At 35.2% G+C, this 25,021-nt stretch overlaps 1 protein-coding gene across 2 annotated transcripts in view; it reads right to left on the reverse strand.

Moving 5' to 3' along the window:
* ZFPM2 (zinc finger protein, FOG family member 2) overlaps window positions 1-25,021 on the reverse strand; it is a 503,208-nt gene that overhangs the window by 473,926 nt on the left and 4,261 nt on the right. The window lies entirely within an intron of this gene.

Below are 25,021 nucleotides of genomic sequence, written 5' to 3' on the forward strand. Positions count from 1 at the left end.
GTCAACTGCAGTGGCACCCAGAAAGATGCCTCCAAAGCGGGTTCAATTTTACCTGCCCTATATAAAATAGGATAAATCAGATAAATAATTTAAACAAAGCAAATGTATATAAAATGCTAAGCTAAGGACTTCCCAGGTGGCACTAGTGGTAAAGAACCTGCCTGCCAAAGCAGGAGATGTCAGAAACACAGGTTTGATCGCTGGGTCAGGAAGATCCCCTGCAGAAGGGCATGGCAACCCACTCTAGCGGTCTTGCCTGGAGAATCCCATGGACAGAGAAGCCTGGTGGGCCACAGTCCATGGGTCGCAAAGAGTCAGACACAACTGAAGTGACTTAGCACACACATACAAAATAGGACAAATCAGATAAATAACGTGAACAAATCAAATGTATATAAAATGCTAGGCAGAGTCTCCAATACATAGGAGGGCTCTCAAAAATTGTCCTCCCTTCTTCAGGAGTAATATGTGACGCACAAGTATGTTTAACATAACCGTATGTCACTGATTACCAAAGTAATGAAGGAAATAAATGTTTATTATATTCCCCTCCTATAAAGTTTAATATCATACATGACACTTAAAACAAGCAGGCCAAGAATCAAATCTATCCACTCATCTTAGAATATCTATACCACAACAGTATTTAATGTCTGTTTTGGTTTTTTTTAAGTTCAAGAGAAATCATTCAAATTTTTGTCAATTTCAAGGACACTGCAGTTGCTCACCAAATCTCCACTGAAAAAAATAAACACTACAATCAGAGGAAATGGAATATTTAGAAATATTGTACATACACATAATAAAACTGCCATTTAAAAAGAAGTCTGTGTGTTTAAAAAATGCAATTTATTCTGGAGTTAGTTACAATAGTGTAGAGAACACTCAAATTTCCACTTTCTCTGTTACACTAATCTCAACCATGATGACCCAAGGGAACAATATTTGATGAGATATTTTTTGGCACACCCATTGTGTTTGGACAGCTGGACAGCATTTTTACCCCTTGAGCCAATCTGCTCATCAGCAGATACGAAAAGATCACCTGCGAGCCAGCCACACACTTGGAAGAGCTTCTATACCTTTCAGAAAGTATAAGCTTCCCTGGATGGAAGAAATGATGCTACTGTATATGGAATTCAGTCATGCACATCTCCTGACTGTGTTATCTTCAAAAATCACAGTACCGTTTTGAAAAGAACCCCAATAAACTGAAGATAGCAGCACCAGGATGGTGCTCAAATGATTGCCTTTCAAAAGATGAAAACAAGAATAAAACTGAATTTTGGTAAAAAGATACAGAACACCATTGTGTGTTTAAAGATCTAGAAAAAGCTCCAGGTTTCTGAAAACATGTTTGGTAACCTATTATTATTGATTAAGACAAAGAAAAAATTAATTCATAAAGATCCTCAAAATTTGTTAGCTGAGTTCACTTGTTTTGACGTTAAAGTGATTTCATCTCAAAAGCATAAAAATGTTTTGATATATTCATACATACATACACCAGTTTCCTAATCAATAAGGTACACACAATAACATGCTTTTACCTTTGCCATGGGAATAATATACACATATATTAGATTACAATACAATTCGATTTTCTTAGATTAGGGGGGTCATAGTCATTGCTGGTCTTTCTCATTGTTTTCAAATGAATCATTTCTTATCCCTTAATAAATACATCCATGCATGTAAAGTTGTAAAAATATTTTATTTTATATCAGTATTAATAATTTATCCATATAGATGGTTGAACTCAAAATTGATCAGAGTACCACACTATCATTGTGCATAACTTGATACAAAGACAATGACTTATGTATCTTTCTACTTGTGGTACTTAGAATCATGACACATACAAACAGGGCAAAGAGAAATGGATCCAGGAACTGCAAGATCTGAAGACTACACGATTGGGAACCTTCTGTAAGAGAATACAAAATTATGCTATAAGGTATATATGAAAGCAAATATTTATTTAGAAAGAGAAATCTCAGTAAATTGCAAATGTTAAAAATGAGACAATTACTTTTTCTGTTCCATCTCCCCTTACCAAGATTCCAGTAATACTTGTGGCCATTCCTAGGTGAGGCAGAGGGAAAGTCAAGATGGAAAGAATTAACAGACTTAATTGTAGTTAAAACACCTTCACTTTAAAAATGTTGTAAAAATACCTGATCCCACTGCTTGAGCCCCTCCCAAGGCCTTAGAAAGGGCCTCAGCGAGTGAGCATCCTGACACCTTTCATTTAGCTCCCAGGGGAGTTGATTGTTACTGATTCAATAACAAACTCTAGAAAGACTTGACAGGTACCAATTAAATCTTCCGAGAATTCACCAGAGAGTCTCAAAACATTCCAAGACTCATCCTAGAATATGAATCATCCAGGAATCTATGTCACCCATGTTGCCCCTTAACTCCATAATCCCAATTGCCCCCTGCCTTTTAAGGATCTATCAAATAATAAATCTAGCAAGTGATTATCCAGGCAAACTTTTACGTGCTTTCTTTCAGGGACAGTAGCTCTCTACCTTACAATGAAGGCCATCCCATTTCAAACAGCTCTAACTGTTCTACATGCCAAGCCCAAATCTGCCCTCAGTACATAGAACACAGACTCACAATGCTCTTCCAAGCTATTTTTTCTAAGCTAAAAAAATATAGCTCTCATATGAAACCTGTAATTTTCTTTTCCTATTAAACATCTCCAATTCCTTCAGCTATTGCTTGAAGTTAACAATCCTCCAGACACGAGTCTGAAGGAGGACATGAACATAATACCCAGATGTGACTGGCCAGGGCAAAGTGCAGCAGGGCTCCCTGTTAATTGTTTAACACTGAAGAATCATTCTGGACTGCAGCTTCCACTGAAGACTCACAATTACCTGACACATCTATGAAGTTTTCATTTTGCCAGCATACAAGGGTCGCTCTTCTTTGATGTTGTTCAGTCATTCAGTCAAGTCTGACTCTTTGAGAACCCATGGACTGCAGCACACCAGGCTACCCTGTCCATCACCAACTCCCGGAGCTTGCTCAAACTCATGTCCATTGAGTCGGGGATGCCATCCAAACAATTAATCCTCTGTCATCCCTTTCTCGTCTTGCCTTCAATCTTTCCCAGCATTAGGGCCTTTTCAAATGAGTCAGTTCTTTGCATCATGTGGCCAAAGGATTGGAGCTTCAGCCTCAGCATCAGTCCCTCCAATGAATATTCAGGACTGATTTCCTTTAGAATTGACTGGTTGCATCTCCTTGCAGTCCAAGGGACTCTCAAGAGTCTTCTCCAACACAGTTCAAAAGCATCAATTCTTCTGTGCTCAGCTCTCTTTATGGTCCAACTCTCACATCCATACATGACCACTGGAAAAATCATAGCTTTGACTACACAGACCTTTGTTGGCAAAGTAATGTCTCTGCTTTTTAATATGCTGTTTAGTTTTGTCATAGTTTTTCTTCCAAGGAGCAAGCATCTTTTAATCTCATGATGGCAGTCACCATCTGCAGTGATATTTTTGGAGCCCAAGAAAATAAAGTCTGTCACTGTTTCCACTGTTTCTTCATCTATTTGCCATGAACTGATGGGACCAGATGCCATGATCTTTGTTTTTTGAATGCTGAGTTTTACCCAGCTTCTTCACTCTCCTCTTTCACTTTCATCAAGAGGGTCTTTAGTTCCTCTTTGCTTTCTGCCATAACGATGGTGTCATCTGCATATCTGAGGTTAATGATATCCTGTACTTACACAATTGCCTTTTTTAACCAAAATTCAGAATTTTATTAAATGTCACCAAAAGTTTTAGGACACCATCCCAGACTGCACAGAGCTGTGAAACTGGATCCTACTAATTTTAAGAGACATAGTAAAACCCATTTAAGCAAAAATAATTCAAGATTTTTAGGCATTCATTAAGTGTGTCCCTCTCTGCCTTTGGCAGTTAGGTCTATCTCCAGAAAATCATATATTTTTATTGGTTCATACCAGACCCAGCAGCTTAGATTTGAGAGGCAGTGGCAAAGATTACTAAGAAACCCGAGAGATACATTATCCTCCTGTTGTAGTTTCCATATCCAGAAAAATAAATATTAGTTTATAATGAGTCTGAAATTGGTTATTTCTCTTTCAAATAGAATCAACATAATTACAACTGATAAAGAGAAAGCAAATCTTTTCTTTTTTTCTTTCTTGGTTTGTTCTAGGGTTTTTTGTTGTTAGTTTGAAGTAAATATAAGTTAAGAATGTACATTCCGCTCTAAGGGTTCCTTCAGCCTTCTCCCTGACTATCATATTCTGCTTATTTTCTTTAGGTAAACACATAATTCCAAATGAAAATTTTAATGCTTCATTATCAGCGAGTATCTAAATGCTTCAAGCATTGCTCTTGAATTCTGCTTTGAGTCTTTTGCTTTTTTCAAATTATACAACTTTGTGCTCAGTTTTGTGCTTCCTTCCAGAAACAGATTCTTCCAGAGTTCTCCTGGAGCAACTGTGCTTCCTAATTCTTAGGTTCTTTCTAAGAGAATATGACACCTGTTCTCACCTCTTAACCCTCTCATCTCTCACCCCTTAAGCTGAATCTGAATGAATGATTCATCAGAGATCATCAACCTGACTTCCTCAAAGGAGATTTTGACATAACAGCCAACATATGTGGCAGAAAAGTTAACTTATCACTTAAATGTGAAACAGATTTCTTTATAACCTCCATGAAAATAGAATACTAAGATAACATTAAGTGTGGAGATGTCTCAAAGAGTACTATCAATTCATCTATTCCTACCTGAGAAGACATTTATTGGGAATCTTCAGAATCGAAAAGACCTTTATGCACCCAGGTCTGGGGTGTCTTTTTTCCCCTACGTTCTCCTGAGTGTGTGTGCTGCGTGCTTAGTCATGTCTGACTCTTTGCGATCCCACAGACTGTAGCCCACCAGGCTCCCCTGTCCACGGAATTCTCCAGGCAAGAAGACTGGAGTGGGTTGCCATTTCCTTCACCTCTCCTGAGTAGAGGTTTACATTTACTGTTGTTTGTTGTTTAGTTGTCAGCCATGTCTGACTCTTTGCAACTCCATGAACTGTAGCCCACCAAGCTCCTCTGTTCATGGGATTTCCCAGGCAAAAATACTGGAGTGAATTGCCATTTCCTTCTCCAGGGAATCTTCCTGACCCAGAGATCAAACGTCTCCTGCATTGGCAGGCAGATTCTTCACCTGCTGAGCCACCAGGGAAGGCCTTATATTTACTGACATTGGGTCATTTCACTGAGCCATCTCCAGATGAATAACCAGTGAAGAAATCCTTCTCCTAAAACTCTAATGAATATTTTGCCTACAGTACAAAATTGTAATCTATCAGGATGTTCCCAATGTCTTATGGTCCCTAGAAGCTCTACAGGGCTCTGTGGTCACACATGTCCACTTAAATTAAGCAGTAATGTTATGTTATGCAAAATGGAATTAAAGTGGAATTAACATGGCTGCAAACCTAAATATATCATAGCCACTACTGCAAAAGTAGTGATAATGATCAATAACAACATTTTTAAGGCTCACAAAATCTAATCAATTACAAATATCCATTCAAAGGAAAAGTATGTATGTGTTCAGTTCAATTCAGTCACTCAGTCGTGTCCAACTCTTTGCGACCCCATGAATCGCAGCACGCCAGGCCTCCCTGTCCATCACCAACTCCTGGAGATTACTCAAACTCATGTCCATCGAGTCCGTGATGCCATCCAGCCATCTCATCCTCTGTTGTCCCCTTCTCCTCCTGCCCCCAATCCCTCCCAGCATTAGGGTCTTTTCCAATGAGTCAGCTCTTCGCATGTGTAAGTATACACAATGAGGACATAATTATTTTGATAATACATTTATTTATAAATAATATTTTATAATAGAAACTAGATTTCTTAATATTGACAGAATAATATTAAAATGTGATTACATTATTCCCCATTTACTGAAAAATACCATGCAGATACCATGCAAATAAATAACATGTCTGAAAAATCGTAAGGCACTGGATTGAGTTTCCAGAGAGCAATAACCATTATTTTAGATAGAATGATGTCTCTCTCCTAGAACAAAAGACTCATGAGAATATGTTCTATGTCTGCCTTAGTAACTACATTGTCCCTAGGACCTAACTGTATCTCTGACACATTTCTCCTCAACTGATTTGCTCAGTAAAGTCTAACAGTCCCCAAGAATTCTTCCCAGCCTCCACACCATTCAAATAGTAGTATCTTTCAGCTGGGTTATTGAGGAATAGGTGGGTCTCTAGAGACGTGTGCCCCCTCACCCTTGAGAGTGGTTGCCAATTATTTTATAAGAAAAGATGTTCATGTCGCTCCTCTTCAACAGCAGCAAGTTTAAGAAACGTTTATCCAACAGATAATTCAAGGACCCCAAGAGTCACTCTCTGTCACATTATCCTACTTGTTTTTCCTTCATAACACTTACACTACCCAATATCAGGCTGTGCAATCACCGAGTTACTATGTTTATTGCCCACTACCCATCTCTAGAATGCCGACTCTAGAAGAGCAGAGAACTTACCTTTCTCGGACATGACTGAACACTGCCAAGAGGACTCAAAGATGTGTGAAACAGAATGAACAAAATTGTAGGGGAAAAAATTATACAAGATTTCTTAATTAGCAGTCTCCATCATTTGTAAGACACACATCAGTAAGCTTTTCAAGAGAGGAAAACCTACTGCAACATTAAATGGACTTATTGATTTTAAAGCAAGCCATACTTTGCTTTTAGGAACAATAAAACATGAAACTTAAAATCAAAAAATGTTTATTTTATTCAAATTAGTCAAAGATTTATACAGTCATCAGAGTTTCTCATCAACATAGATTAGCAAAAGTCATCTTATTAATGATAAATCTCATGGCTCATAAGGAAATAAAGCATTTTAGTTGCTCTGAGCAGGTTTCTGAGTGATGAACTTCCAATTTCTCCTGGGTTTTTAGAACACTGACATTAAGTGTTGCCTCAAGGGTTTTTAGATTAGGAAACATTACCCCATTTTGCAGATTAGAATGAACTAAGACCCAGAGGTTCAGTGAGTGCTCACAGTTATCTAAAAGGCTAGAGATGTCTCTCATCGTCATGTCTCCTTCATCTTTCTCAATGACTCTTTCCATTTTTCTAAAGAAAAACACTTTGTTCGGTACATGAATGGGCTTCTCAGATGGCACTAACGGTAAGGAATCCACCTGCCAATGAAGGAGATGTGGGTTCGATCCCTGGGTCAAGAAGGTCACCTGGAGGAGGGCATGGCAACCCACTCCAGTACTCTTGCCTAGAGAATCCCATGAACAGAGGAGCCTGGTGGGCTACAGTCCATGGGGTTGCAAAGAGTGAGACACGACTAAAGCACTGTGTGTACACAAGGGGAATTCAATAAATGTCAGTTCCCTTTATTCCTAGGTTTACATTTGCTGGGAATAAATTAAAAAAAAACAAAAAACCCTAAATTTTCAAATTCTGTAATGGATCTTAATCCTATGATTTTTAAGATCTCCTTTACAGCATTAGTTACACTGTGAAAAGTTTTGCGGGGGAAAACCAAGAAGCTTCGAATGAGAATTTGCACTGAAATATTACTATCACTTTTAAAACATAAGGGAGGGAGGGAGGAAGACAGAAGGAGAAGAAGAGCTGAGGAGAGAGAGAGAGAAAGAATGAGACAATGTGAAAAGAGAGATGAGAACCATTCAGTAACTCAGCAGGTTCACCAAGCCCTAGATTTCATTTTAGCCCACAATGCAGAGTTCAACTCTGATCTTACTACTAGCATGATTTTTTGGGCGTCTGTTTGCAGATGCAGTAGAGTTATCAATCCGAACAGACACACAATCCGGGTCCAATGTCACTTCTCCTCATTATGTTAATAGTTAATACATGCAAATGAAAACACTCTAGCAATTTGATTTCTTTGAAGATAGTTTGCATATTGTCTTAGCCATAATGACTGTACACTTCTCTCAGTCTCCATTTATGCAAGGATAGTTTAGTTCATTTTTATCAGCTCAAGTTCATTTTGGCTGCTACTGGAATGTATGTGCATGTTTCTTTTTTACCTTTTGCCTAATTACCATTCAGGTACCATAAGCAGATTTTTCATGCTATTGGTGTTTTTCTTAATTAAGAAACAAATGAATTCTCCCTAGCAAAAAAAGATGGAACAACAGAATAAGATGCCAGGGGCTGATGCTCTGTTTCTTAATTGAAGCAGTTCTATTGTTTGGTGTCGGTAGTGAGGGGGCAGAAATGTCATAAGTGTAGAATGTTAATAGCACAAAAATAACATAAAACTACTTTTAAAAATAAAGAGGAACTACAAAAAAAATGCTGTAAGAGCTTTGAAAACATAGATTTTTATCCACATATTAATTCTGACAGTAACAAAGTAGCTTCATTTACAAATCCCTCACACTTCGAAAGCCTGAGGTTCTAACCTCAGTCCTGAGAGATATGCCTGCCCCTCGTGCTTGTCTAGTTAACTGTACCCTACTTATTCACTCTTCATCAATTAAGGAGACACTCAGGGGAACAATTTGTTTCTTTAATTTGAGGGAAAAAATTTTTCTCTTTTAATTTGCTTTCTTCTTTTTCTACCCACAATAAAATCTCAATGTCCTATCCATATAGTTAGTAAAGGCTACTGCAATTATAAAATAAGATACATGCAAATTCATAGAGATAACTCTTCCTGTCCATTTCTCTTAGAGTGATAAAAACTTTGGATAATCAAGGTTTTAGAAGAAAGTTGAGTATTTTACCCATTCAATATGATGGCATAAATCTGGACTATTGAATGATATAAAAGGTTATATGTATTTCTCTTTAATCAAAGTTCCAGCTATTCTTTCATTTATGACTTTATTCCTACCTCAGATTACAGAAGTCCCACCTTATTATTATTTTACTTAAATTTTTTAAAAGCATGAAAATCCATTACTATATAGTAAATAAGTTAATAAAGATTAAATAAGAAGCATCAGATAGGGTAATATGTTTTGCTAATAGGAAAAGAACATTATTTAAAAAATCCCTAAGTATCAGTTTCTAAATGACTAAGTTTTTACCCTTATTAATAACTTGCTATCACTCAGGTGTCTGAGCTATGTATGGAATAAATCCAAGAACCAAATAGAGAAAAGGAATTTTAATATATATAAATAATATATATGTGAATGAAACATACCCTTTATAGTTTCTTCCTTTCTGAAAGGAAGGGCCATACATTACTTGCTATATCACTATAAGCATGTAAAGGAACCATTTATTAAAACCTAGCATTTTAGGATAATGTGGAATATCATGGAAAATATTTTTAGGTTCCTCTGAAAGCATAATTTATGGTTTTTAAGAAGGAAATAAATAATTTTAATTTGAGATGATTTTTAAAACACTCTATCAAAGTACAGAAAATATTTTATGAAGTTGTCCAATGAGTGTGTAGGACAACTGGAAGGGAGTTGCTATGGAAAAGAAGGTCTGTGAGAAGTGAATCTGTAGCGCACAGAATTACATACATATACACAACATCATCTGTATAACCAAAATAACTTTAAGAATCCATATTTCTGTGAAAGTCATAAAATAAATTTCAAAGAGCTTAACTAACGCACAGAATCTGAAGTCCTATTGAAACTGTCAAGGGACTCCTTGTTTTTCATTTCACTATTTTTTAAACAAATTGGTGAACAATGACCAAAAACAGATTCCCATGCCTGCTTTCTTTATGGTCTAATATATTAGAAAGAATCTACTCGTCCACTTAATAGAGTCACTCACATGATAATAAAATATTACATGATATTCAGTTTAGTAGTTTTTGGTCATGGAAACAAAGAAATAAGACCTAGGGACAATTCCTCTCTTTTCCTCTCTTGAGGTTCTATAATCTTAGGATGATAGAGAAAAGGGAGAAAAGCAAAGAGTTTGAAGCTCTGAGATTCACAAATTCCATACATATATGTAATATATATGTATTATCGGTGTAGGGAAAATATACATGGAAGTATTAAACTAGAATGAACATAAATTTTTCTTAAAAGTATGTCTAGAAGCTCATGAAATTTATTTCTTCTAATTCTTCAAATAAGGAGATTAAAAACGACCATTATCAACCTTAACCCCGCGGCAAATGTTTAGACAACACATTTTCCTACTCCTACGGCAGTGTGAAGCTGGTCTTTCCCCACCCCCCAGACTCTGACATGCTAACATGGTGTCCCTGCCAAATTCTTGGCATTGGAAGAGAGGGGGAAGAGGCCATACCATAACGTGTTGATAATGAGGAGATAGAAATAGCAAACCAGCTGGATTGTCCTAATAAAGTATGTCTGGGATTTAGAGACACAACAACTATGTGTTCAGGTCATCCAAATGCATTTTAACCAACTGGTTCCTTCAATGACCTTTTCAGATACCCCACTCAGAAGCTTTCTAAATGAATTTTATGTATTAACTCCACAACTGTCTGGGAGGAAGGAAAAAGAAAAAAAACCTTACTTCCATTTTACAGTAATGATTATTATACCCAAGACACCTCATGTTATTTAATATGAAAAAATCAGACAAAATGATCTGTAACAGATTTCATAAATTTTAAAAATATTTACCAGTTTCTATGTGCGATGAATACACTACAGTTACTATCAATGTATTTTATAAAGCATTTCCCAATGAACTTTAAAATATTTTTTTCCTTAGGAATAAAATATGTTACTTAAAAAGTGACTGTAGGGTTGTCTCAGCAAAAAGCTTTCATAATTTAGAATATTCAACAAGATCTATCTTTTTACTCTGACTAGGAACAATATTTACAAAATAACAATAAAAAACCAATTCATTTAAATATATTAAAAATATGCAATCCAAAGCCCTTAAACTTATATTTTGAATACATGGGGGTATTTATCACTACAAGAGAACAATTTGCTTTTATGGATTTGACCTCAAAAATGCCAATAATAAAGATATCTTACCAGTATATGCACAGTACTGTTATAAGCTCTTTGCATGTATTAATCCATTTAACCCTCAGAATAGGCCTTGCATAGGTTTCCTTAATAATCTTTTTTTAACAAATGGAGAAAATCAAGTCACAGACAAGTAACTTGCTCAAGGACATGCAACAATAAGGTGGGCCATCTGGAATTAGAACTCTGATGTAAGACTCCAAATTTCTGAAAGAGAATACCATCCCTAATCTCTCTCTAAAGAGTGACTGACTCAATCCCCTTCTAAGTAAACAGGTGAAAAGGTGGCTTTGTCCCGCATATCCACTCAAGGGCCATCCCACGGTCAGCCGCTGCACTGTGTCCTCAAGTCAACATGGAAGTTTACCAACACACTCATTTTCAAGTCGATGGCTTGAAAAGTTACTTCCTAGATTATTTAGCCCTCTGGACTAACACCTGTCCACGGAGTGGCTAAGACGAGGCAGCACAGCATCCAGTCAGGATATGAGGCATGTAACAGGTCACCCAATTTTGAAAACGAACCCTAGTAACATCAATAATTCTGATGACTCTTCACCCCAGAAACCAGTCGTCCTAGAAGTGTTGTATAGCGTTCCAAACAGAGGTAGTTTTAACAGATCATCTTCAATAATTTATTCTAGTAGGCCTTGCTCTGAGTCTATTTTTAGTGCTAACCACTAACTTTATCACCATGAAAACCACTTGTGGCTTTTCAACACATGATGGCCGGGATATCAGCAGGCCACATGGAAGCAGGGGGCTGGGTCCCCTTTGGGTTTGTTTTCCGCTGATGCTTTCCTTAACTTCTCTGGGTCTTTACGAATAGAATTCTTATAACAAAACAGAAACAGACTCAGAACAAACTAGTGTACCAGTGGGGACAGGGAGGTGAGAAGCAGCAAGAGAGGTGTAAAAGATTAAGAAGAGGTATAAACTACTATGTACAAGATAAATATGATATAAGGATGCATTGTATAACACAAGGAATATAGCCAATATCTTATAATAACTTTAGATGGAGCATGACCTATAAAAAATACTGAATCACCATATTGTGTACCTGAAACTAATGCAATATTATAAATCAACTACAATTAAAAAAGAATAGAATTCCTAATGGCAACGCATACCTCAAGAAGCCAAATAATTCTTTTCCCCCAGCAACTAGTTCTCTATTTATACAAAGTCACTGCAAAATGCCATTGATGAGATGAATTTACCTCCTCTCAGCTATGCATCTTGGCAGCACCTCCGACCAAACTGAGAATCTAAAATACAAAAAGAACTTCAATCCCACCAGGGTTTTCAGAATCCATGAAAATGAACTGAATCAAAATTGACCTTTTGGTTGCATGGGCTATCAAGGCTGAAAATATTAGAACACTCTAACCTGTGAAAACAAACTTAGCAAGATGTATTAGGTTTGAAAGTGAAAGTGTTAGTCACTCAGCTGTGTCTGACTCTTTGTGACCCCATGTACTGTAGCCCTCCAGGCTCTCTGCCCATGGAATTCTCCAGGCAAGAATACTGGAGTGGGTTGCCATTCCCTCCTCCAGGGGATCTTCCCCAGCCAGGGACTGAACCTGGGTTTCCCACATTGCAGGCAGATTCTTTACCATCTGAGCCACCTCCTTCAAACGAGAGCAACAAATGTTGTATTTGTTTTCAGGTTATGATTTTCCTCAACCACATGTTACTTCTATACTAACTCTATGCCCACTTCTTTAAAATTATTTGATAAAATTTCAACACAGGTTATTTTATTTTCCATTCAGTAATAATTATCAGAGGATATTTATGGTAGCATTTATGATTCAAAACCTTCATGTTTTCTCAGGGTGTCTTTGTTAAATCCCACTGAAGCTAAGCTATAGTTTATCCCATGCTCTGGTCCATGTCCTGCTTACTGCTGCTGCTGTTCCCACAAGAACACGTGAGATAGCTTGGAAGATTTTCAAGGATACAAAATCATTAATAAGGTGCAAAAAAGAGCAACATATTTGGCCCAGAACCAATTTAAAATATGTCTGTATATAATAATTTGAAGAAAAATAACAGGCATCTGAAAAACCACTCAGAAAGTAAAACACTGGATATGGGTGTGAACTGGTTCAGGAAGAACAGGACAAAATTCCTGAACTCAGAAAAAACAACATCATGGGGATAAACTTATTTTTGTAGAACAGAGCCCATAACAGTACATCAAATATTAAAGAACAGATCTTTTATCAAAAACCAAACTATCATACACTATTAATCTGAGGTTAATAACATAGCCATGACCTATGCTGAGAACAGAGAAATGTCCTATTTTAAAAGGCAATGTATTTAAAGTCTTTTTCTCTGTGCAATTTCCTTCTCCAAAGTAAAACAGAGCTTAATCTTCACTTGAGTGCTCACTTTTGGTATATTCTCATATTAAGCTTAATAAGGACTATAGAAAAAATTATCATTATAGCTTTTCTCCCTCACAGTAAAGTCTGAATTGGAAAGATACTGAAATATTTTATTAAATATTTTTCCATCTTCTATCCTTTCTTCTCAAACCCCAATCATATTTCTATCCTCTCAACCAATCAACTGAGGGGAAGATGAGCAATTAAAACTTAATGATACTGGCAATACATACTTGACTGTTTTCTACCCATCACAGACCTTCCCCTCACAACAGAATTTATCAGTAGTAGTAATGGTAATGGCATAACAATAAGGGAATCTATGTCCTACTCCAAATTCCCAGTCCTAATCCCCAGAGAAAACATCATTAATAATTTCCTGCATATTCAGACACTTTTCAGGAAAATAGATAAATATATGTGTATCTGTTCATTTTTTCACTTCTTAAAATACAAGTAGAGAAAAGCCATACTGAAATATTTTTTCTCACTTTGTCAGTCTGAGAGATTCTCACAGTAGGATGGAGATATCCATCTCATCCTTTATAATGCATGAATTACACTAAGGATTGCACCACAATTCTATTTCATCCATCCCCTATTAATGGTTAATTTCTAATTATTTGCCATTACAAACTACACTGTAAAGCCCCCACACACAAAGGTTTCTATGGGAAAGAGGAATTGCTAGGTCAGAGAGTATATGTGCAGTTTTAACAGCTATAAACTGGCAGATCAACTTTCAAAGAGGTTTGCAACAACTGGCAATCCCAGTTACAAGTGCTCTGCCCACTAGCCATTGAAAATTTACCCTTCCCATATTCAGTTATAAAACTAGACTAAAGCATGTGAATGAATGCAAAGCTACTCCCAAAGACAATCTCATGAGTTAAGCACAAACAGATTCAATTAAAAAGATATTGCTCTGTTCATTTATTTTTGCATGTGTTGTCTCACCTCAATAAAATATTCATACTAAACTACTGAATGCCCTGAGTGACTGTTTCAGCCATCACTCCAACGCTGTCATTAAATCTACATTTAGAAGTTAGAAGGTAGCACAGAAGTCTAAGGTGAAATTCGCGATAACAATAATTGTTAAATTTCACACAATGAAAGTTGACTAAAACCCACTATTGGCTCAAGATTTTCTTGTCTTCTATACCAAATTGGTAATTATGAAACACATTTAAAATGCACTAATCAGAGTCTATTTTTCAGTATCTGCCTTGACCATCAATTACCTAAAGAATGAGTTCAAGTTCTTTAACACAGCATACAAAGCCCTTTAGAAACCTGTTCCTCTGACAACCTAGAGGGGTGAGGGGTGGGGGGAGGCTCAAGAGGAAGGGGACACACATATATCTTTGGCTGGTTCGTGTTGATGTATGACAGAAGCCAACACAATATTGTGAAGCAATTATCTTTCCATTAAAAATAAACTTAAAAACTTTTCAAAAACACAACACCCTGAAAGTAAAACAATGTGTTCAACAACGACAAAAACCTGGTCTCAAATCAAGTTCAAGCTGCCTTCTGTCACTGTTTCCCATGTTCCATCATCTTTGCTCACAACTACTCACTAGACCTTGAAAAATGTATGTTCTTTAACGCCTCTCTGCTCTTGGCCAAACTGTTGATTCGGCCAGGATGCAATTCTCTCTTGTCCTGACTGAATCTTCAACTCCTCCTTCAAGACCCAGCTTAAGTAAGATCTCATTCTAGAGGCTCGTCCTAAGTCACAGAGCTATCTTTGTACCCACGTCATTTTACACTTTCTATCAAGAACATAACCCAGTGCGCAGTATTTGTGCCTTTCTCCTTAACTACGTACGCAATATGCTACCTGACAAGACAGACCATAGTGTGTGGATTTTTGTATTTTCCCCTCCCTGTGGTTTCACCTGGTGGATCAGAGGGTAAAGCCTCTGCCTGCAATGTGGGAGACCCGGGTATGATCCCTGGGTCGGGGAGATCCCCTGGAGAAGGAAATGGCACCCCACTCCGGTATTCTTGCCTGGAGAATCCCATGGACGGAGGAGCCTAGGAGTCTACAGTCTATGGGGTCGCAAAGAGTCGGACACCATGGAGCAACTTCACTTTCACTTTCACTCTGTCTGTTTAATGACTGTTGAATGAAGAAATGGGAGTTTTTAATTTAAATAAAAAGCATGTGGACAACTCTTTCTTCTTTTGTGTGGAAAACTGCAAAACCACTTTTATTAAAAGATGTATCACAGGAAACGATGTTGAATTAAAAAAAAATTTCATTCATTCGTCCATTCATTCAGCTAATATTCTTTGAGTGTTTGCTATGTGCCAGGTACTCTTGCAGCAACTAGAGGTATTAGAAGTGAACAAGAGCAGGTCCTGTCCCCTGAGCTTAGATCCTAAGTGAGAAATCATTTAATAAAGAAGTATGCATGCTAACAAATGAATAAAGAAGACAATTTCAGATAAATATCAGTAGAATGAAAATAAAATAGGGTAATGGGCTAGAGAGCAAATTGAGGCTTGTAGGGGGACAGAAAATTTAAATGCAGGCTAAGGGAGGTCTTTCTTAAGAGTTGACACGTGAAGTGAAAAGTGAATGATAAGAAGAAGACAGCCATATGGAAATCTAGGGAAATGACATTTCAAAGAGAGAAGCAGCTTGGCATGTTCAAGGAACAAAAAGAAGATCAGTAAAGATAAAATGTTGTGAATGCAGGTGGTTTATAGGGGCCAGTCAGGGTAGAGATTGGGGAGGGAAATGCCACATGATCACGATATACTTGGTGATCAAGTCAGACAGAAAGGCAGCAAATGGATCATAGAAGATGCAATAAGCAGTGATGTAAAAAATCAGATGTCAATTGTAAAGCACACCCACTGAAGGACTTACAGCAGCAAAATTCTTGAATACCCAAAATTTTTTATGAAATGTCTAGATATTCCCAAATTCTTCAAAGTCCATGGATCCCAGGCTAAGAGTTCTTGATTACACAATAATTAATTTTTCTTCCTTGGGCTAATAACAACATGCATTCAATATTTGTTTCACCTCTGGTAATACCTAAGAGATTATGTCTCAGTATAAAGAACACTAGTGCTAACCAGTTTAGAGAAAACAAATCCTTAAAACTCTTCATTAGTAACATCCTACACTTCAACCCTCTTGTTTCTCTTTCTTTAAAATGTAAACTTACAAACCAAGGATTAAAAAACATAGAAGCGAGCTGCAGACTAATCATTCCAGCCACTGCATCTCAAATTCACACTCTTCCTCAAAATGAGATTTCCAAAGCTGTAGAAACTAATCAAGAAATTGGAGTCTAGCTGACCACAGAGCTGATGGCTGCTTTCCATTTATAAGGACTGCTGATCTTAATTATTTTTATGATGTGACACCTTTTTCATTTGTCGATTCTAATTTTCCTCAATGTATAATTAGATATTTTTCAGGAGTAGCTTACCCATATGCAAAATGTATGCAGTTCAAAACCACATGGAATCACAGAAACAAACAGAAAACACTAAAGGAATAAAGGGGTTGAGAAGGCAGTATTAGATAATCTATGATATTGTGTGTGTGTGTGCATGTATGCACAAAGAAAAGCAAATAAACTTTAGATACCTGTTCATGGGTACTCAGAAAAGGAAAAAAACCTCTAATACTTATCAAAGCTATTTGCATTTTACAACTGTTACACCACCTTGAAACAAAACATCATTGTTACTGAATAACTGAGAAATGGCATCACAGACTTACGCAGCAACTGTGCTATGGAAATTCACTTGTGCTCTTCTTTCCCTGATGTTACAAAAAGTGTTGACCATTATTAGCTACCACCAGTAAACAACATCCATCAGAAATGTAATCATCAGCACAGAATCACAGAAGTGCCCCTTTGCCTGAAGTATCTTTCCTGAAAAAGTTTTTGTAACCACACTTACAATTCTTCATTATTCCTGAGAGAGAGAGAGATAGACAGACAGATCTCCCTGTTCCATATTAATGTATGTACAAGTGACTAGGTCACCTTTCTTGGAAGTATTACTAATCACGGCTGAAATGGCCATTAGCCCCCTTCCCTGATCACTTATTACGAGTGCTACTCCAGGTTTCCGCGCGAGGGCTTTCATACAGTATTCCACTTATACTATCAGCAATACCGCACCTTGCAGAATTCATCCTGCTGGTATTAAGCCTCCAGTATTAGCTAAGACCCAACTGTCCTTTAGAGATCTGACCCTTAAAACTCAGAGAAAAGCGATACATCCTAAAGGATTTCTAGAGAGTATCAAACTGTCCTAAATCTAAATTCAAATCCAAGCTGTCCAAATTCCAGTACTCTAGCAATTATACTACTTTTCATGGCTAACTAACACTGGAAAACATTTTACTCGAAAACTAGCTACTTTGATTTATTTTCTTTCTTCCCTTCCTTGTTTCTTCTAATAGCAGAAAAAATTGATCTAATTTACCTAATAATAGATATAATCAATATCTACTATTAATTATGTTCAAATTAAAAAAGTGAACTACAATGTTGTTCTGTAGTAGCATATAAACTAATATATTTTTAGGTGATTGTAATATGTGCCCAGAATTTGGAATTTTCCATAATTAAAATACAAAGAAACATTCTATTAATCCTATCACCAGCAAGAATAAAGCTCAGCAAATGACAGCCACAGTCATTCACTAACCACAGACCTGTAGAAAATATAAAGTTCTCCCATCGTGCCGAGTAAGGTTTTCCCAGACTCTGGCATGGCTAAACCATAAACGAGAATATCTTTCACCTAAACTTCACATAATCTATGATACCCAAACACCTGGAACTGATAACTCTAGATTAATTTACACTGTAATTTCCCGTCTGTAAATCTGTATTTCTCCATAAGAAGTAGTTTTTAAATATTAAATTTAGTCAGTTTATGTGTCATGATTTTTACCCTACAAGACTATAGTAAAATGAAGTACGCAAATGTCATTATATATTGCAAAATATCACATAAAATAGCACATAATTATTAAATAAACACATGCCCTTGCCCTTATGACATAAACCATGTAACAACATTGAGTTAAACAAAACTGGAAGGGAGTCACACATTTTTGTTTGTAGACTGAATCTTCATGCCTTTAAGAGACTATCAATTGTTAGGGCCTGGACCTAAAAGAGAAAGAATGAAATATTAATAATGTCCCACCTTGTGGGAGCTCGGTATTACTTGACACTACACAGAAACCGACCTTTTTGTCCTTCAGGCTTGCCTCCCAGGCCCCATCTTCTATCGCAAAAGCCAAATCATCTGATCCCAAACTAACTGTCAACTGCCTGTGATGGTGGGGAAGCCAGACATCAATCAATCAGGTTTTATCAGACGCTCTCTTCGTTTCTCTGTTGTGCTCATCTTATCATCTGACCCAGTTGTAGCCCAGACTTCAGAGGCTTAAGCAACTTGATGACAAAATATGCGCCTGTTTGTCCAAGATGCACATTGTTAAGAAGTGGGGTGATATTTTTAGCAGCTACCTAATATATTTGCAAATGAACTCTTGAATATTTCAGATTTGCACAAGCCCCATGGTGGTCAGTCTCTCCTGCACACTGAGACTGTTCTTGGCTATGGGAGGCCCAATAAATCCAAAATACGCAAAAGTACTTAGGTGCAAGTTAAATGTCATCGGAAAATATGATTATTTTCATGGCAATGTGGCAGAAAGGCTATCAACATGAGAATTTCAGGATGGCACTTCAAGTGAAAGAAGACCTAATTGATAAATGTGCCCAATACAAATTCAGATAGTTTTACACTAAATAAATAAAAGCAAGTCAGAAAATTAAAAACCTTTTTAACTATTCCTATTAACTGGAGTCTTGGAGGAAAAAAAGTGTTTAAATCTTCAATGCTGTTGGCAAAACCACATTAGCTGTCCCACTGCTCTAATAATATAAATAATGTACTCTGATACATAAACTAGTTGGGTAAGGAATCAACTGTGACATAGATCATGAGTTTGACAGTTTTTAATTCAAACAAAATATCTGTTACATAATTTTTATACAAAACTGACAAGAGTGTGGCTATAAGTACTCCATGTTAGTATAAGCAACTGTCCTCTTGCTTATTTTCCTTAAAAATCAAAAGAACAACTTTTATAAGATTTTCATTAATAGGCAATATTGTCAATATCCCATTCAGCTTGCATTTAAATTTTCACTGAACTACATTTTGCATTTTAAGAGCAGCATAAAATTGATCCACAAAATTTATTCACATAAATACATACATTAATCATATAGGTACAGGCTATAAAACATCACAATGTGTTACAGTGATGTATGTTGACATGGATGAAAATGCACACCATGAAAGCAATTTGTACACAACAAATGAGAAAGTACAAAAATAATTTGTATAGCATTCCGAAAGATTCCCACTAAATTCACAGGGTCTTATTTTTAAAAAATGCCTTTGAACTTCTCAGCAGACAGCAAGGAAGGAGTCTTACTAGTATATAGCATTTTATATTTTTGAATGTAAATAGGGAACTAAACAAGCTTCTACTTGCAATATGTTTTTTTCTCATTTTACATTACTATAAGAAATTGTTTTAAATCTATTAAAAAAGTTCTTGATACCAAATATGATAAAATTAAGTTATAACACAAAGTTTCATCATTAAATTAAAAATAATCAGAACTTTTAATTGAATTATCTGATAATCTTCAAAACTTGTATTCTAAAGTAGGTAATTTAAATATAGTAAGCCAGAGAGAAAAGGACATTATCGAGTGTATCATTATTTATTTTTTATTCTTTATACTTAGGAGTATATGATTTTTAGTTATTTTTTGACACACATTCAGAGGAATCTGGTCCTCAACTGAAATTAAATATTTGTTTATTCACTAGATTTCATCTTCTAACTTCCAGTTTATTGCAGGCTTACAATAATATGAGAATATACCACAGTAAAGCAAGTCTTTTATCTTAAAGAGTACACCATTATTTATATTACAAAGAAGCAACTAATAATAAAATTAAAAGTTCCAGATTAATAGGTAGTAAAGGTCAAATATTTGTCTCTAAGTTTTATAATTGATTATTCACCCAACTCAAGTTTAAAGACTTCTCCAAATTTTGAAATAAATAATTTCAAAAACTGTGGCTGAAACACCTGTGTCAAGCAACTCACAAGATATCTTACAGATACAATATTATATGGATGTCAACTTGAAAATTCTCTTAAACTGTCTCAACAAGAGATGTTCACAAAGTCTTACAAATGCAGATTGAGTAATTCATATCTTCAAAAGGATTTCTCTAAGAAGGGAATCAATTAAAAAATAACAGTAAATATATCTTCAATAAATGCCTGCCTATTTAGAGATAATTTTAGATTCATTTTAAAGTTTAAACAAACTTTTCAAATAGCTTTGTTAGTAGGTTGTACAGAAACTAGGCACAGTAGCTTTATGCAGACTATTAAAACTCTGTTCATGTGCGGTAGCCTACATAAAAGCTATATTTTATATACATTTGTGGTAGTTGATTAGGACACATCTAAAATTATCAAAAGTCAAATCATGTAAAAAAAATATCAGACTAAGACCATTCAACAACTTCTAGCAATTCAAAGGGGCAGAAGCCAGTGGCAGATGCCCAGATGAAATGAAGGCCTATTTAATACTAAACACTACACTAGAGCCTCTTATAAACATATTCCTTTTTTTTACCCTCATGGGGATATTACCAGAATATTAAATAATAAATAGCACTGCCTTGCAGACTATATAAAGAGTTGACTTTCCAGCTATTACATGGACAATGGCTGGAATGAATAAGCAATTATATGACATTGGTTATAATCATCAGGCATTTAACATTCGTTTTTAAAATCTCCAAAATCATGAGATATGTATACAGCTTCCCCATAAACACATATTTAAGTTTATTTAGTGCCCACAACCTCAAGAATAAAGTAGAGCATTTCAGGTACCATTTCTAAATCCAATTTTTAATCTTTAGCACAATTTTTTTAAATAATCAATGAATTTCCAAGGATCTGATTTAGAAAAAAAAAAATGTTCATTTTAAGCAATCTCTATATCTTAGATTCATTTTAAGCAATCACTATATCTTAGAAATAACAACAACAACAAAAAAAAACCAACAACAATAGCATGTCTTTTATTTCCTGGCTTTGACAACTTAAGTTCTTTTATTATCTCTGAAAACATCCTTCAGAGACATCTATCCTTTGAGCTTACTACATTAGGATTTCCTTTATTAGTAATGAATATTTGTTAACACAGAAACAGTCCTATAACACTTCTTTCTTGGACCTTTCAGAGCAAAACTCTCCGGCTGAGACACAGGGCTGCTTATCTTGTACCCATCATGAGGCAAAACTGGTCCTCAAAAGCACTTTTTAAAAAATAGTGGATATATTATAATAGACCCGGAGAGAGGGATGAAAGAGAAAAAAATAAGAGCTTATTTTAACACCTGAAATGTTGACCAAAATCAGTTCTACCCAGTAACTATCATATATTCATTTTTAGATATATTTGTCAAAAGCACAAATTACTAAGGCTTTAAATAATCCTGACTAGACAATTCTGTACCTTTTTGTCATCTCAAAAAGACAGTCTGACTGTAATGGTATGACACCCTCCCAGACAAGCCTCTCAGCATTAATATTTAAATCTTACCTATCCCTTGTGATTGGAATTCAGCCTCTATTCACAAACAAAAACTAAATCAATGTTCTTAGAGTTCAAACTAGATCCCTAAACAGTTTGCCACTCTCTATGCACAGATAAGATAAACTTTCTTTGACCCAAGAGATGAAGTTGCCATGACGATCAGAGAGTCCACTTTCTATATTGATATTTTGCTGATGTAACAACAAATAGAACCAGATCCTAGAGCCGATAATGGTGATTAATTAATACTAATATTGATCCCTACAAGCAAGAGACAAGGCTATTAACTTGAAGCCTGAAAAGTCAATTGTTACCTGTGGCAGAGATACTAGGAGCTGATTTGGAAGCATAATAAACAAATGTGCTATCTTTATGCTAATACCTTTAAAGAGATAGTACTTTCTAGAATGCCAAATATTACCATGTCTCAGCTTATTAACTTAATTGCATTTCAGTATTTAAAAATGTAACCTTATTGAATGATACATACTTACCCCTTTATCTATGGTGGAAACACATTCTCTGGCAACTGAAGTAAGGGACTTCTGTTGCTATTCATTTGGTGAAGGAATGAACTGATAATTTTACACAGTGGCAGGTGCTGAATTAGACAGGGTTTCAAAAATACCTGCAGTGTTCTTCTGAAATGTCCTACTAATCCTTCAGAAATAAGAAAGCAACAAAAACTCCAAGGGAATATGACTTGGAGAATGAGCGCTCCAAAGCTAACATACTCACTCATAATTTTTAGCAAACAAAGACTGCATTGAAGAAAGTATTCTTGAAAAAACTTTTTTTATTCCCAGATACACCTAATTTTAGATTTTTCACACAATTTAGCCAAACACCAAAAAACTTGCTCTAAACAGCATCACTTCATCTAAAACTTGAATATACATTCTTTTGAAAGAAATTGAGAAGGCACCGTTTTGGAATGTAAAACTTAATCACAGAATGTAGAATAAGTAAGATTATTTATTTAATACCTTTTAAACAAGTTACACATTGAAAAGGAGATGTGATTAAAGTATCAATTATAAGTCCATTCTTGATTTACCTTGTTTATGAGGAAGAACAAAAATATCCATATTAGAAATCCATACATCTAGTCCCAATATGTCATTTTAGCAAACACATTAGCTTCAATCTTGTTCTCTCAAAACTTTTTCCAGTGATAAGAACTAGTAGCAAAATGGACTAATTAGTTCCATTTCTTTGTTTTTACCATGTGAAGGAAGAGCTAATTTAAAAGTCCTTAAATAGTCCTCAAACAGTAGAAATAACATGGATTAGGGAGGCCTTGAAGAGCTCTACCTTAACTGTGACACAGAGTTAATTTACACTACAATACAGGCAAAACATATATACATATGAGCTAGACAACTAACATAATCAATCAATATCTTAATTTACTCTCAAAATTAACCAGAAACAAACTGATGTGTAAATCTTTGCATTAACCCTTAAATATAAAATATATTTTAAATTAGCAGGATGTAAAAATCAGAAGCTAATCGTTTAACTGCACTACTGTCTTACACAACTTAATAGCACCAACTTAAAATAAGACGAGTCACATCATATTTTCTATGTCTACATTTAAATAGCTCAGGAGATATTTTAATTTGCAAAGACTTATTGGTACCTTGGAATGTCTAAAGTGAACATTGATTTCTTATGTGAAATTCAGAGAGATGCTTTACACTCCTTATAATTGAACCGATATACAATCACACTATTCTTAACGTTTCTGGTTATAATTTATAGAGGCGTTCAAAGTTCTTTGTCCATTTAAGATATTGAGACATATAATATTAAAACTCATAATTTTTCTTCCTGCATAATTTTACAAATGAACCACTTTAGAAAGCTACCAGAAGTGGAAAACACAAGAGTTACTCTTTTAATTCCAAGTCATATCACAAAGTTTTAACCCTAAACTCTTTTGTAGCAACTAGGGATATGAAACGCTACTATATTTATATTTGCATTGTAACTGCACTGCACTTAAAAAAAAAAACAAAAACTCTGACTTCATGATTAATGGTCTTTAGAAGTAAACTTTCTTATATTCTCTTCAACTCTTAAAAACTAGGATTCACCTATTAGCCATTTCTTAACTTTCCTATTTTTAAAATATCTACTAAATATTCTTAGGTTTTTTTGAGAAAAATTTTCTTTATTGACATATTTCAAATATGTAATAAAGAAATTAATTTTTTTACATTACATTGGGTACCAATATTTCTATTTTATTAACAAAACAGTTAGTATAATGTATTTTGCTTTAGTTCATGGCCAGTGTAAAAACAGATTTTCTAAAATGTTACTCAGTTATAAAATGTAGAAAATAAAATCCCTAATATGAGATACAACATAAACCAAAAAGAAAGGTTTATCTTTTAATGTTATATTTAATTATTTTTTAAATCCAAAGAAGTGAATAATATGTTTCAAAGCAAAAAAAATCTGTCTTAATATTTTGCAGATAAAAAAACAAAACATTCTGGATATGAGTGATCACTATATTTCAAATGTGCACAGCATACCCAAAGCCCTTTTTAAAAATAATAATATTTACGATAATACAGAAGTTAATTAACCCCAAAATTATAGATTTAATATTAATACACGAACCACTAAAGAAAAGAATCCTATACTAGAACAATGAATAACCACAACCACCTCTTTGTATAACATAATTTTAAGGTTCTAAAAATGATCCGTTAGAGGTTTTCACATTTACAAATATTTAATAAATTTAATATGCAATATTCTCATTTAAAATAATAATCATTTTATAAATAGAGCATTTAATATTATCTACTTTTTGAAAAACAGCATAAAACATTCAAGAGACACTATGTAAGTCAGGGATTCATACGGCCTGAAATTATTAGATCATCTC

The sequence above is a fragment of the Cervus canadensis genome, chromosome 12, assembly GCF_019320065.1.
Source record: "Cervus canadensis isolate Bull #8, Minnesota chromosome 12, ASM1932006v1, whole genome shotgun sequence".
NCBI lineage: Eukaryota > Metazoa > Chordata > Mammalia > Artiodactyla > Cervidae > Cervus > Cervus canadensis.